The following is a 12655-nucleotide window of genomic DNA, read 5'->3' as shown; positions in this document are numbered from 1 at the left end:
TCACAGTAAATAAAAGTGCCTGTGGTCTCTCCCCTCATGGAGTTTACATTCCAGTTCAGCAGACAAATGATTGTACGGTAAATGTATGATTAAAATTGTGATAAATGAGATAAAGGAAGAAATGTGGTTAAGAAGTTAAAACCTAACTTCCAATGGTCATAATTTTATCAGTTGGGATTCTATCTGAAGAAACGTATTTCACACTATAAGAAAAAAATTGATGATGAAAATTAAATAAAATAAATGTACGTTTTATAGACACATTAATTATGTAGAATTGAACTATTTTTTATTTTCTGCCCCACACTCCTTCCTCTTTCTTATGGTAACAAAGTTCACTCCAGTTATCAGAGATGGTCACATGATCCAAAAAAGAGGCTAACTTGAATCCTCCAGGATCTGTCTATGTAGACCTGCTGGGAAGGTTTTTCCCTTGTTGGCCATAGACTAGAGGGGATATGAGTCTGGGCTGCTGTTGTCCACGACCACCCTATTTCCCCCCAAGCCCCTTACTAGTACGTCTGAACTCACACGGAATAAAGCCAGTATGGAGATAGAGCGAGAGATGAGAGACAAATAAAAAGAATCCCAAAGTGGGAGTTCCTAGCTTCAGGCACACCTAAGATCAGTCCGTGGCATTTTCCATGGTTGAGATATAGAGAACTTTAAACTCCAGCTATTTCCAGCTTAAGTGAGTTTGAGTCAGTTTCTGTTACTTGTTAATCATGAGCCCACATGAACTCAGAAAGCAAGCAACTTAATATTGTAAATATTTATTAGGGCGGAGTATTACACGGGTATGGGCTGCCTGGGTGTATCTTAGAATGAATCTGCTGAAGTTCAGATTTTCTCGGTTAGTCTCTTTGAAGCAATTCTTCATTCTGTCAAGTACCCTGATTCCTTGTTCAACATGAGGGTGGAAGGTGTCAGCCTTGATATTCTTCATGGTTGATTCATGTTCTGATTGGTGTTGCGTCTGTATCAATAGGCTGGAAACCCTTGTGGGATCAAAGGCTCACCCACCTCCATGGACTATTGTGTTGCCTTTCCAGGTGCAGGTGTATGGGACAGGGCAGCATACACTCTGCCATAGAAGGAAGGAGGCTCTTCTCTTTTCTTCTCTGTGGGACACAGGTAGGGAACTGATAGATGGCAGCCTTAAGGGCCCAAACTGAAGAGGGTAAACTGGGGTGAACTTGTTGAGATTTTGCCCATTTTCCTAGAAGAACCAGAGAGCACAAGGCATCAAATTTAGAGCATTATGGAGGCCATGGCACAGCCCCTGATGCCAGCTTCCACGGAGACCAGATTCCAGCAGGCAGTACTTCCTCCACTGAATGTGCAGCACAAGTGGCACAGCGGCCAGTGCCGACAGGGCTGCAGTGACCCTGCAGGGAAGGGTGCGGTGCCTCAGAGATGAAAGGAGGCAGAGCTCAGGCACTGGAGTCACACAACTCGGGTTCTCCTCCCACACATCAGCCAGTTCCACAAGGGTCTGTGCAGATACAATGTTCCCTGGAAGAGAAAATTGGTGGAAAAGTATGTTTTACTCCCAAGACTTCTCTTTACATCCAGGTGAGACTCCTAAGCCAAAAAACAATCGGGGTCTTACTGCCAATTACAAGCTGGGTGTCCTTAAGAAAGACGTTTAAACTTTCTGAACTTCAGTTTTCTCATATGTAAAATAGGGATAGACATAGTAATTTCTGTATAGAGTTGTCTGAGGACTGTATTAGTTCATTTCTGCTGCTTGTAACAAAATACCTGGAACTAGGTAATTTATAAGAAAACAATTTGTTGCTTACAGTTTTGGAGCCTGGGAATTCCAAAGTCCAGGGAACACATCTAGGGGTGGCTTTACAACAATGTAGGGTGTCACATGGTGAGAATGGAGCAGAGACAGAGAACTTCTCATGTGCTCTTCTTTTAAAGCCTTCAGAACCACACCACTGATCACCATTATTAATCCATTCACTAGGCATGGTCCTTACAATCTAATCACCTCTTCAAGGCTCCACCTTTCAACTATGATAATAGGATTTCCCACCCTCAACAGTTACAGTGGGAATTAAGCTTCTAATACACGAACTTTAAGGACACAATCCACAGCAAGGACAAAATCACAATATGGGAAAATGAAATGCTATACCTGGTATCTGAGCTCTCAGTAAATAGTAGGGAGATACCTGCCCAGCAACCGAGCTGGGGTTACTATCCAGGAGTGCAGACTGTGTTGACTTGCTGATTAGTGAGGAGTTCAGGTGGAGGGTGAGCACGCATTGCTTTCTCCAGTTTGAGAACCCTGAGATCTGCTACTGGAGTGGGCTCTGATGGGGGCAAGAGTCAAGTGGCAGAGAGAGTAGCCCAAATGCTGCTGAGCTTCTCAGGAGCTGATTCAGCGACTGCCCGTGCACACTCAACTAGGACCTACATACACTGGCTCAACAATCTGAATGGAAGGTGAAATAGTGGGGTTGATGAGGAACAACAGATCTTTCCCAACCACTTCCTCTCCCAGAATCTTTTGTACCCTTCACATTCCTGTTCAGATTCTGTCTGGAAGCAATACAGTTCCCAAATATGCATCAGATTGCCTTTTCCCCAAGTCTTTGCCAGGCCTGTATGATCAACTTTTTACTTTTTTCTAATCTGATCAAATTGTAGTTTAGTTTTCATTTTCCTGACCACTGGTGAGACTGAGTATCTTTTCACACATTTATTGGCCATTTGCATTTTCTCTTAGGTTTCACTTGACTTTTACAACAGAATGGAATCATCTTTAGAATCAGTCGTCTGAGCACAGCGTTTATTACGGCCATTCTTACTTCATTTTGTTTTCTTCTGTTCTTTAAATGTCATGCCTCTTATTAATCTTTAACTTTTAGAAGTGACACACAGACTTTGTCTTCCTTTGGCAGATTTCTGATGATAGGTAGTATGTGTTCATCTTTTGGATCCATCATGATTCAGATATTGAAATGAAAACTAAAATAACCTTTCCAGTTTGCCTTTAATCTGAATTTGCAATCATTATAGGTCAAGTGAAAATCACATACATGATAGCACTTTACTTATATTTTTGCACAGAATCAGAGGCAGAATATTGTAGAAGGAAGTTTCAAGAAGTTTTGAGTACTAGACTTAGGATTTAAAAATCCCTGCTTGCATCCTTCCAACAATCACCATGTAACCTTCAGCAAATCATTTCCCATTTCTCTCTCTGTAAAGGGGGCAAGGAAGCAGTTTGAGCTTTATCAGTCATTCTCAACCCTGGCTACACATTAGAATTACTTGAAAAACTTTCTAAAAATACTGTTCTAAAAACTAAGAAAAAAAAATTTTTTTAAATACACCCCAGGCCAGTTAAATTACAATCTCTGGGGGTGGGATCTATGCATGAGTATTTTTTTTTAAGTGCTTAGGTGAGTCTCATGTGCATCCCAGAATGGGAATCACTGAACATGATAATCTCTGATATCCCTTCTAGCGAACATCTCTGATTTTAAAGGTTGAAATCTGGGCATTACATCAAATTCTTTGGTGATTTTTAACCTAGTAAAATGGAGACTCTATTTTCCCACACAATGCAACATAGTTTAGGACTGGCCTCAATGTTAGGCTTGGAGGATGTTTGTAAGTGGGCAGAATCCTTCGTGAATCTTCTTGCTTTTCCCTTTGCCCCTGTTCATGTCTGGAAATGAAACGTTGCTATGGGCTTTTGTTGAGCTGAAAAGTAGATGAACAGGGAGGAGTAAATGAATGGACAATTAGTCATGTAAATCACTAATCCAGAGGACAGCCAGCAACCACTTCTTCTGTCCCCGCTTTGAGGTCAAAAACAAAAACATTGTGTTTAGAAGGTGTAAAGTGAGCTTTGCAGAAATAGTTGCCAATGAGGAAGAAAGCACAATGGGGTTTTAATAAGACCCATTTCAGTAAACAATTTTTTACTCAAATAAGTAGCCATTCAGCTGATCAAATTAATTATGAATTGCAAACATATTTCACCCAGGAAGTGTTTTGTGACAGTCTATGGTTGACATGGACAATGTGTCCAGGATAGAGTCTGGACCAAATTTACTAACAAAGTATTTCTGCTGTACAAGGGACTTAAAATATTATTCGTGAGACAAAACCCTTAATGCACAAAGATACTCCGTAGTACTCATCTAAATCACATGGTAGAGACCATAAATGCAAGAGAAGCAGCCTTACCCTGAATTTCAAGTGAGAAATGTTTTGGGAGCCGTCTTTGTTACCATTCAGGAAAATAATTGAAGAAAGGGTATGAGGCTCCCTGAGAAACTGCTTTACTCATGAAAACATGAGCTTTGTTTTTAGATCAAACTCTTTAGATCTTTCAGATGATTAGTGATCAGGACCTTCTCTTCTGGGTCAATAATCCACACATACAAAAGTTGATCCAACATAAAGGTCAATTTCCCAGGCCACAGATGCAGGGAAACATGAAGTCACAGCATCAAAGGTTTGAGCTCTTCAGTTCAAAAACTATATGCAGCATTGTAGAATGTTCTGCTGTTCTTTGAAGTTGATTTATATAACTTCAAATTTCAAAGAGAAATACATTTCTCCTCCCACTGAATGTAATTGCTTTAAAAGTGGTCTGTTTTTTAAAAAAATTTTGGTCGAACTGAAAATTACATTTAACGTTTGAGTTGTCTTAGCAATAAAAGCCCACGAATGCTAAGAAGCTTGTGTTTTGAGGACCTGTGCAAAGCACAAGGACACAAAGATGAAGACAGGACATCACCCTGACCTGGAGAAGTTCACTCTCTAGGAGAACCCATACCTACGTGAAAGAGTATTGTGGAAGATTGCCTTTAAAATGCTTCAAAATGCACGTACTATCATTTTATGATAGGAGGAACATCTCTACGGTTGTCACTGACGCTCAGAAGAAACAAATGCTTATTAGATAGACACAACACAAAATTTACCATCTGAACCATTTTTAGTGTACAGTTCGGAGGCCTTACGTACATTCCCATTGTTGTGCTCCCATCACCATCATCCGTGCACAGAACTCTTTCCGTCTTACAGACCTGAAACTCTGCACGCATTAAAAAAATAACTTCTCATTCTTCCTTTCCCCCAGCCCCTGGCAGCCACCATTCTACTTTCTATGTCTATGAATCTGACTCTTCTAGTTACCTCATATCAGTGGAATCATCCAGCATTTTTCCTTTTTTGCTTAGCTTATTTCATCCATTATAATGTCCGCAAGGTAGATTTAAAAAAAAAAAAAAGAGCTAATACTTTAAGTGTCTCATGAGCAACTGACTATACTTGTTCTAGCCAACGTATCCCAATCTACTGACAGATCTTATTAGAACATCACTTCTTCTGGTGGTAAAAAGAGCTGATCAGATGTCATTTTGCCCATAATTGAAGGAAATCAGCATCATTTGTGGATTGGCTGGACCCATCTGTGGGCTCTGGGCTCTCAAAATCACCAGCACGGCCCCTGACCACTGTGCGTGGAGGTCATGTGGCTCCTCGGCCGGCTGACTCAGAGCTGCTGCCAGCCCCTGGCCCATGTGGGCTTGGCGCTTGATTGAAAGTGTGTATTACCATCTGGTGTGTGGGTTTAGCAGTAAGAATGAGAGAATTGGGCTCTCCGTGTCACATGTTGCTATTATTTTATTTAATACTTGTTACATGGCCAGCACTGCACCAAGTGCAGCATAAAACCTGAAATTATTCAATACACACTATTATTCAAGGGATGCTTCTGCCAAAAGTGATTCAGGGGATTCCTCCCAATCCACTGAAAAGCAGCCTCATTACCTAATCTCCTTTAAATACAGACCCTTGGTTGTTTAAATTCATAAAACAGTATTTTTAAAATTCTTAGGTAAGTGCCTTTTCCATAAGAGTCTGTAGGTAAATTTCTCTCTATGTCATTAAGTTTCTATTTTGAAGGAAAATATATCTTTTCATATTCTCTGGTGTCAGTGCTGGAAATGAAGCCACTATTTCCATTCACTATTTCCCCAGCTCTTTCTATTTTTAAAATCAGTGATTGTAGCTGAAGGTTTATTTGTGATTTCAATCACAATCTATGTGTTAGACCGTAGTAAGTAGAAATTTGCAGGTTTTTTTAAATAGGAAATCTGTTTCCAAGGTACATTATTTTACCATAATGCCTTCTAATATTGTAATCTTCAACAAAAACTTTGTAAAGTCATATTATTTGCAAATGTACATAATAGACAAGGTACCCGCCTTTCTCTTGCACCCTTTAAAAGACTCTTCAGTTCTCCCCCGGGCTCCAGGGAGTACTGGGCTTCTGTAAGTGCCCTCTCCCTTTGGCTAGGAGACTAAAGGTGCATTTCCACAGTAAAGAGCCTCAGCCCGCAGCAAGCAGGAACAGCTTCTTGGGCATGTAAGAGGCAGTCCTTGATCTGTCTCCTTTCACATACCACTGCCCTGCTGAGTGCAAAAGCAAATGGAATTTCCTTTCTCTTCCTCTTAACTGATATTCCACCTGTCTTGGTAAGCTTGCTTTACAGTCTGTTATCAAAAACTGGCCAGTAGAACTAGCTTTCTTTAAAAAACATACTCAGTCCCTTCGCAGTTATCTGGGGCTGTCTTACTCATTCCGTGAAGTAATGCTGGGTGCTGGGTCAGGTGTCTGGGATGTATTAAGATGCATCAGACAGAGTCCTTGTCCTGGAGGAGTAGGGGAGAGGATTTACACTCAAATTACTGTTGTACAAGTCAGAGCATGATGCATGGTGAAGGCTATGGGAATTCAGATGATGGGCAAATCTCTGAATTTAGGAATCACAGATGAGGAATGAAAACACCCAACTTTTCTTGGACACATGCTATGTATCAGGTACTGTATTAGGCAGCTTACATACGTGATCTAGTTTAATCCCCACAACAATGATACAATTAGGCATTTTTTACTCCCAATTTAGAAATGAGAAGAGCAAGTCTTGACCAGGCCTGTTAGCTCTTCTTTTATACTTTTTACTGCACTATTCCATACTGACAACACTTTCTGCTTCACATCCTAGTCCCCTATTCCATCTTTCCATCCCGAAAGGAGAAGGAAGACTTAGGAGGCCTCACACAATCAGCTTTTTATCAGCTTTGAAATGCATTTTAGTTTGCATGAGAAATTTGTAGGGCATGTGTAGAGAGAAATTTATATGTCCAAAGGGTAGCCAAAAATGTGGTGTTTTTTTTTTTAAAAAAAACGTGGTTTTGAGAATCACATAGTTTATTTAGAGGCACACACTGGTGAAGCCTTTCATATGTTTGCATAATTCTTTCTTCCTCCTGTGATTCCAGTCAGGAAAGGGGAAAAAAAACTAAGTTTGGGACTTGGTAATTTACTAAAGAGTTGCTAGGGTCAGGGAAAGATGCAAAGCTGTACGGGAGGGACACACTTCTGTAGAGCATGGCTATCCAAATTCAGCTTCCACACACCTTCACGAGTGCCCACCACGCCCCTCTACTTCAGAGGTTTATCTTTTACCATTTTATCTTCCTAGCAAGCCTGGGAGTTGGATGCGAATCTCCCCCGTTTGACACATGAGGAAACTGAGGCCCAGATAGATACTTGTAGTAAGTAATAGAGTGTAAATCCAGCCCAAGTCCAGCTTATGACTTAAAAACAGATGTGTTTGAAATCTGGGAAAAGGCTTTTTAGCTAATTAAAACCCTGCCTGTCAAAGCCTGAAAAGCAGCTTTTTCCACACTTTGCTCTGTTGCCTTAGCATCCTGGGCAAGAGACGGAGAAATTACCTTGGGGAACAGACCTGAGTCTGGCTGATAGCACATGTGCACACACCTTGATTCTAGCTCAAAATTAGGTTGCCCTGGTTTAGCACAGGCTGCCACCTCCCTGCTACTCCTGCTACTGCTTGATCTGTACAGCTTTCTCAAGACAAAGTACATGTTCTTATCCCAGAAGGCTTAAGGTTGCTGACACCAAGCCCTCCAGCTGGAGCTGGGATGGAGATTCCTATCACCAGAGACTGCCACCAAGGTACAGACCTCAGGGTAAGCCTTCAAGAGGTAACTAATTTCAGCATCTGGCTTTCCATCATGATCATCTTACTCCAAAACATAGAATGTTTTTAGGAAATTCTACTTTCATGTTTCCTGCTGTCCATTAAGCAAAGTTTAATAACATCGTCTGGAGATACAGGTGGGAGAAGGTTTGGAAAATTAGACTGTGTGCAAATTAAGAGTATAACTTTTGTTTGAGTCACTCCAAAGTTGGTATCTTTTTCAAAAAATAATAAAAACAGATATAGCAAATTATGTAACTTCTGGTCCAATTGACTATGGTCTGAGTAAATTGTGATGTTACCAGTCTAAGTGCATAAAAGGATATAGATCAAAGCCTGACACATAGGTTAACAATAAATGTCTGTATAAATGAATAAACACATGGTGGTTTTAGGACCTTGCCAAAATCAGGGGTGACAGCCTTCTCTAGATCAGGCCTAATTTTGATCTTTATAATAATTAGGAGGAATTTCACGCATAAAAATTAAAGAGCAGTTGAAAACTTCTTCTACTGTTCCTTTATTCTCTGCCCAAACCAATATTAAACCACTTTGTATGGTATCTGCACTGGATTCTGACCTCTGATGGTGTGGTTTCTTTCCTCCTCATCCCCCTTCTCCTCCTCCAATGCATAAGGACTATCTGGACCCTCTATTTTGTGCTTTTCCAGGGACAAACACAGAAGGTTTTGTCCTAAAGCTATAGCCATGCTCACAAGGTACAACTGCAAACTGCTTCAAAAAAAGGTGTGAACACTTTATTTCCTGCCCCTTCTCCTGTCCTTTATCTCCCTTCCCCCTTCTCCCCCTTACCCTCCTCTACCCCAGTCCCTCTCTTCTACATCTTTTTCATCTTCTTTCTTTCCTTCTCCTAGAAATGTTTTAAGTTAGAAAATAATGTGCTGCTTTGCTGTGAAAAAATATGGTATGGATTGAATCTCCTTATTCATCTTAAAGATGAAGTTCTGTTTCCATCTAGTATGCAACCATTTATCCTGTAAGTGATGTGATCATGTGATGATTATCTACAGCATATTGGAGGCACTCTTTGAGATTTACATCTCCATAAAATCCTTTTATGTATAAACCCTTTTATGTGTACAATGAAAAATAATTGTGTACAATGTGAACTGCTATGCTAGGCTCTGATCCTAAGTTGTATAGATTGGTTTTTGGCATCTCAGAGCACTTCAGCTTTTGTTTCACATCAATGAAACTATGTTCTTTCAAATTAGCTCACTAGAAATCTTTATTAATAAGAATAATGAAAAATTTAAATATACAAGGTATACAGAACAAGAAAATATTCCTGAATCAATTGTTTCATGATTTCTATTACTACATTTCTTTAGTGTTTTCTTTCAAAATATGATAGTCATTTTCTAAGTATGTTTCCATTTATAAATGACCTTTACTATTAAGATATTGTGTTGGATCTACATGATGCCAAGTATCCAGAAGATAAATACAAAATTCTATCATCTAAATTTTTGCAGAGACACCCTTAGTTTAATGAGCTTTGAATACAGAAGAATATTGATAAGTTCTGCATACACCAATAATTATTTGTTCTATTTATAGAGGTACACAGTTTGTAAAAACACCTGAATTATTCCCAGTCTGCAAATAAGTTTACTTTTTTAAATTTAAAAATAATTATATTTAAGTCCTCATGAAGTTATGAAAACATTAATTGGAATAACAAAATGGACACATTTAGTATACAGGAATCACTCTCAGTGCTTATCATCACTATAATTTTTAATTAGGCATTCATCACTTGGCCTTATAAGCCACTCTGGCAGAGGAATATGTACAATCCAGTGGTTCACTGCAGCCCTGTTTTTTTTTTAAGAACCGTAGCTTAATGGTGTAAATTTTTGCACTGACTTACAGGTTTACACCACAGAAAATTAGTTTCAATTGTTATTGCAGTCAGCATAATGTTTCCCTGAATATGGGCAGAAAGCCACCTGGATCCACACACTCCGTTTTGATCCAGAACTTGATATTTCATGTTGTCTGAGTGTGACTTACATCATAATTGCTCAAACTGTATTTTGTTAAGTGTGAACTATAAATGCCTTTTTTATGTCCTCAGTAATAGGAAATCGTTAAACATTTTGCAGCTGCTTAATCTTTTAGTCAAACTATATAGTATGGAAAACTAGATTAATGGAGCCTCTCTCCTTTCAACCTCTTCTCGCAACACCTTCCACGCAGCTTGAGAAAATGAACATCTTCCCCAGGGCATTGAGCAGCTTCTCTGTAGGCTGTAGTTGAGTCCTTCAAATCTGGAAAATGAGGATTTGGAGATGGGTATAATCCTTGGCATTTGGATGATATGTAATTTACAAGTTTATCTTGCTCCCATTTGTAGAGCTTAGCTGTACAGTACAAATCTTGTCAAAAACCTGTTCAACGATTAAAGATCTATTAAGTGGTCTGCAATGTCCTGTCCATTTTTGAGAACTCACAAAAGAATTGGTCATTAATCTTCTGGAGATTATAGTATCCTAAATCAAAAACAAGTGACCTGAGTCCATTTTCTTTTGCTATTTTCTTATTGTAGTGGGAGACATCAGAGTTTCATGGGAAGCATACCATGGTGTGGGAAGCAGAATGCAGAAGGTATGCTTATTAGGGTAGAATGAAGAATTTAACATTTGATGATTGTTGAAATCCTACTTTCTAGCATACTTACATGGTTAGGTCACAGGCAAGATTATTTGGCCAGATGTGAAGCTTGTTTGTTTCCTACAAAACAAGGTGCTTCCTTTGATAGTACTGCCTTTGATGCCAGTCCCATTCAGGAGATCTATAGTTGGTTATTTATAACTAGCAGTCAAACAATCTTTGCTACAACTTTTATTAAGTAAAAAAAAAAAAAAATGCTTTCATGTTACTGAACACTAAAAATTATTTCATAAGACATAACAGACAATACTTGAGCCACTTCTAAACAACCTCATATAAATCCACTTGTGCCCAAGCTAGTTGTATTTTACCCATTCAGAGATTTTAAAAGGGGTTTCATTTTTATAATATCAATTATCTGTGGGGAACAGAGATTGCACACACACAATTTTAAAGATATTGCATAATCTATGTTTCAGTCCATATATTGGTACATGATTTTGTTCATTTCTATGAAAGTATATATATCTTAACCACCTATATTCAGAGCAGTCATCTTAACAGCAATATTCAACTTTTGTTCTTGCCTTCTTATAATCCACCAAGTTTTTACTCGAATATAAAATATATATTCAATAGTTGTTAAGATGACTGTTCTGAGCACAGGTGATGAGCCAGTGCCTCACAAATGTCAAATAAGTAACTTTTTTCTTCCCCTTTTGTTTCTATTATACTTTCATTTTACAAAATCAGGATCATGCTTATTTATAATTTTGAATTCTCTCTTTTTATTGAAAGTTTTATTGTAACAGGCCTCTCTCCCGAATTATTAAGTATCTTCTGAAAATATTTTAGTGGCTACATGATCATTATATTTTATGAATGCATCATTTACTCAGCCACTCCCTACTGTTAGAAATTTTGTTGTTTGCATTTTGGGCTATAAGTAACAGCACAATGAACATCTCTCTACACACTTTTAAACAACTTCTTTCATGTGCAATTGACATAAAATAAACTGCACATAAAGTGCATAAGTTAATAAGTTTTCACATATGGATACACCCACAAAGCTATCGCTACAATCAAGATAATGAACATATCTATCACCCCCCAAAAGTTCTCTTATGGCCCTTAGTAGTCCCCCCTTGCTTCTCACTCCCATCCCTAGGATATTACTGAGCTGCTTTATACCACTAGAGATTAATTTTAATTTTTTAGAATTTTTTTTGTATAATAGAATCACACAAGGGGCCTTCAAAAAGGTCATAGCAAGAGTCATATTATCTTTCAATTCTAATTTTCCACAAACTTTTTTGAAGTACCCTTGTACAATATGTGTTCTTTTTTCTGGCTTTTTTCACTAAACGTAATTATTTTGAGATTCATGCATGTTGTTTTATGTATCAGTTCATTCCTTTTTATTGCTGAATTGTATGTATATATCACAATGTATTTATCCATTCACTTCTTTATGAATATTCAGGTTATTTCCAGTTTTTAGCTATTAGAAATAAAGCTCCTATAAACATTCATTTACAAGTCTTTGTGTAGACATATGCTTTTATTTCTTTTAGGTAGATAACCAAAAGTGGAACAACTGAGTCATGTGGTAATTGTATGATTAACTTTTTAAGAAAACCATCTGCAGTGTATGAGAGTTCCAATTGCTCCACATACTTAACCAACACTTGTTATGGCTAATCTTTAATTTTAGACATTCTAATAGGGTATGGTAATATCACTTTGTGATTTTAATTTGCATTTTCTCATGATTAATGATATTAAGCAAACTTTCATGTCCTTATTTGCCATCTGTATTTGTCTTTGGTGATATGTCTGTCAAAGTCTGCTTCCCTTTTTTTTTTTTTTTTGGCATCTTTATTTGGAGAGTTCTTTATATATTCTTGATATAGTTTCTTTATCAGATAGGTGATTTGCAAATATTTTCTTCCAGTCTGGTGCTTGAC

General features: G+C 38.3%; 1 protein-coding gene across 1 annotated transcript in view; it reads left to right on the top strand.

The window, feature by feature from the left end:
- The window catches only part of LOC134391729 (uncharacterized), a 111208-nt gene that overhangs the window by 27836 nt on the left and 70717 nt on the right, over positions 1 to 12655 (top strand). The gene's annotated exons all lie outside the window — the stretch shown is intronic.

The sequence above is a fragment of the Cynocephalus volans genome, chromosome 12, assembly GCF_027409185.1.
Source record: "Cynocephalus volans isolate mCynVol1 chromosome 12, mCynVol1.pri, whole genome shotgun sequence".
NCBI lineage: Eukaryota > Metazoa > Chordata > Mammalia > Dermoptera > Cynocephalidae > Cynocephalus > Cynocephalus volans.
Note: the sequence above shows the minus strand (reverse complement) of the source record. Positions and strands in the feature narration are given on the sequence as shown.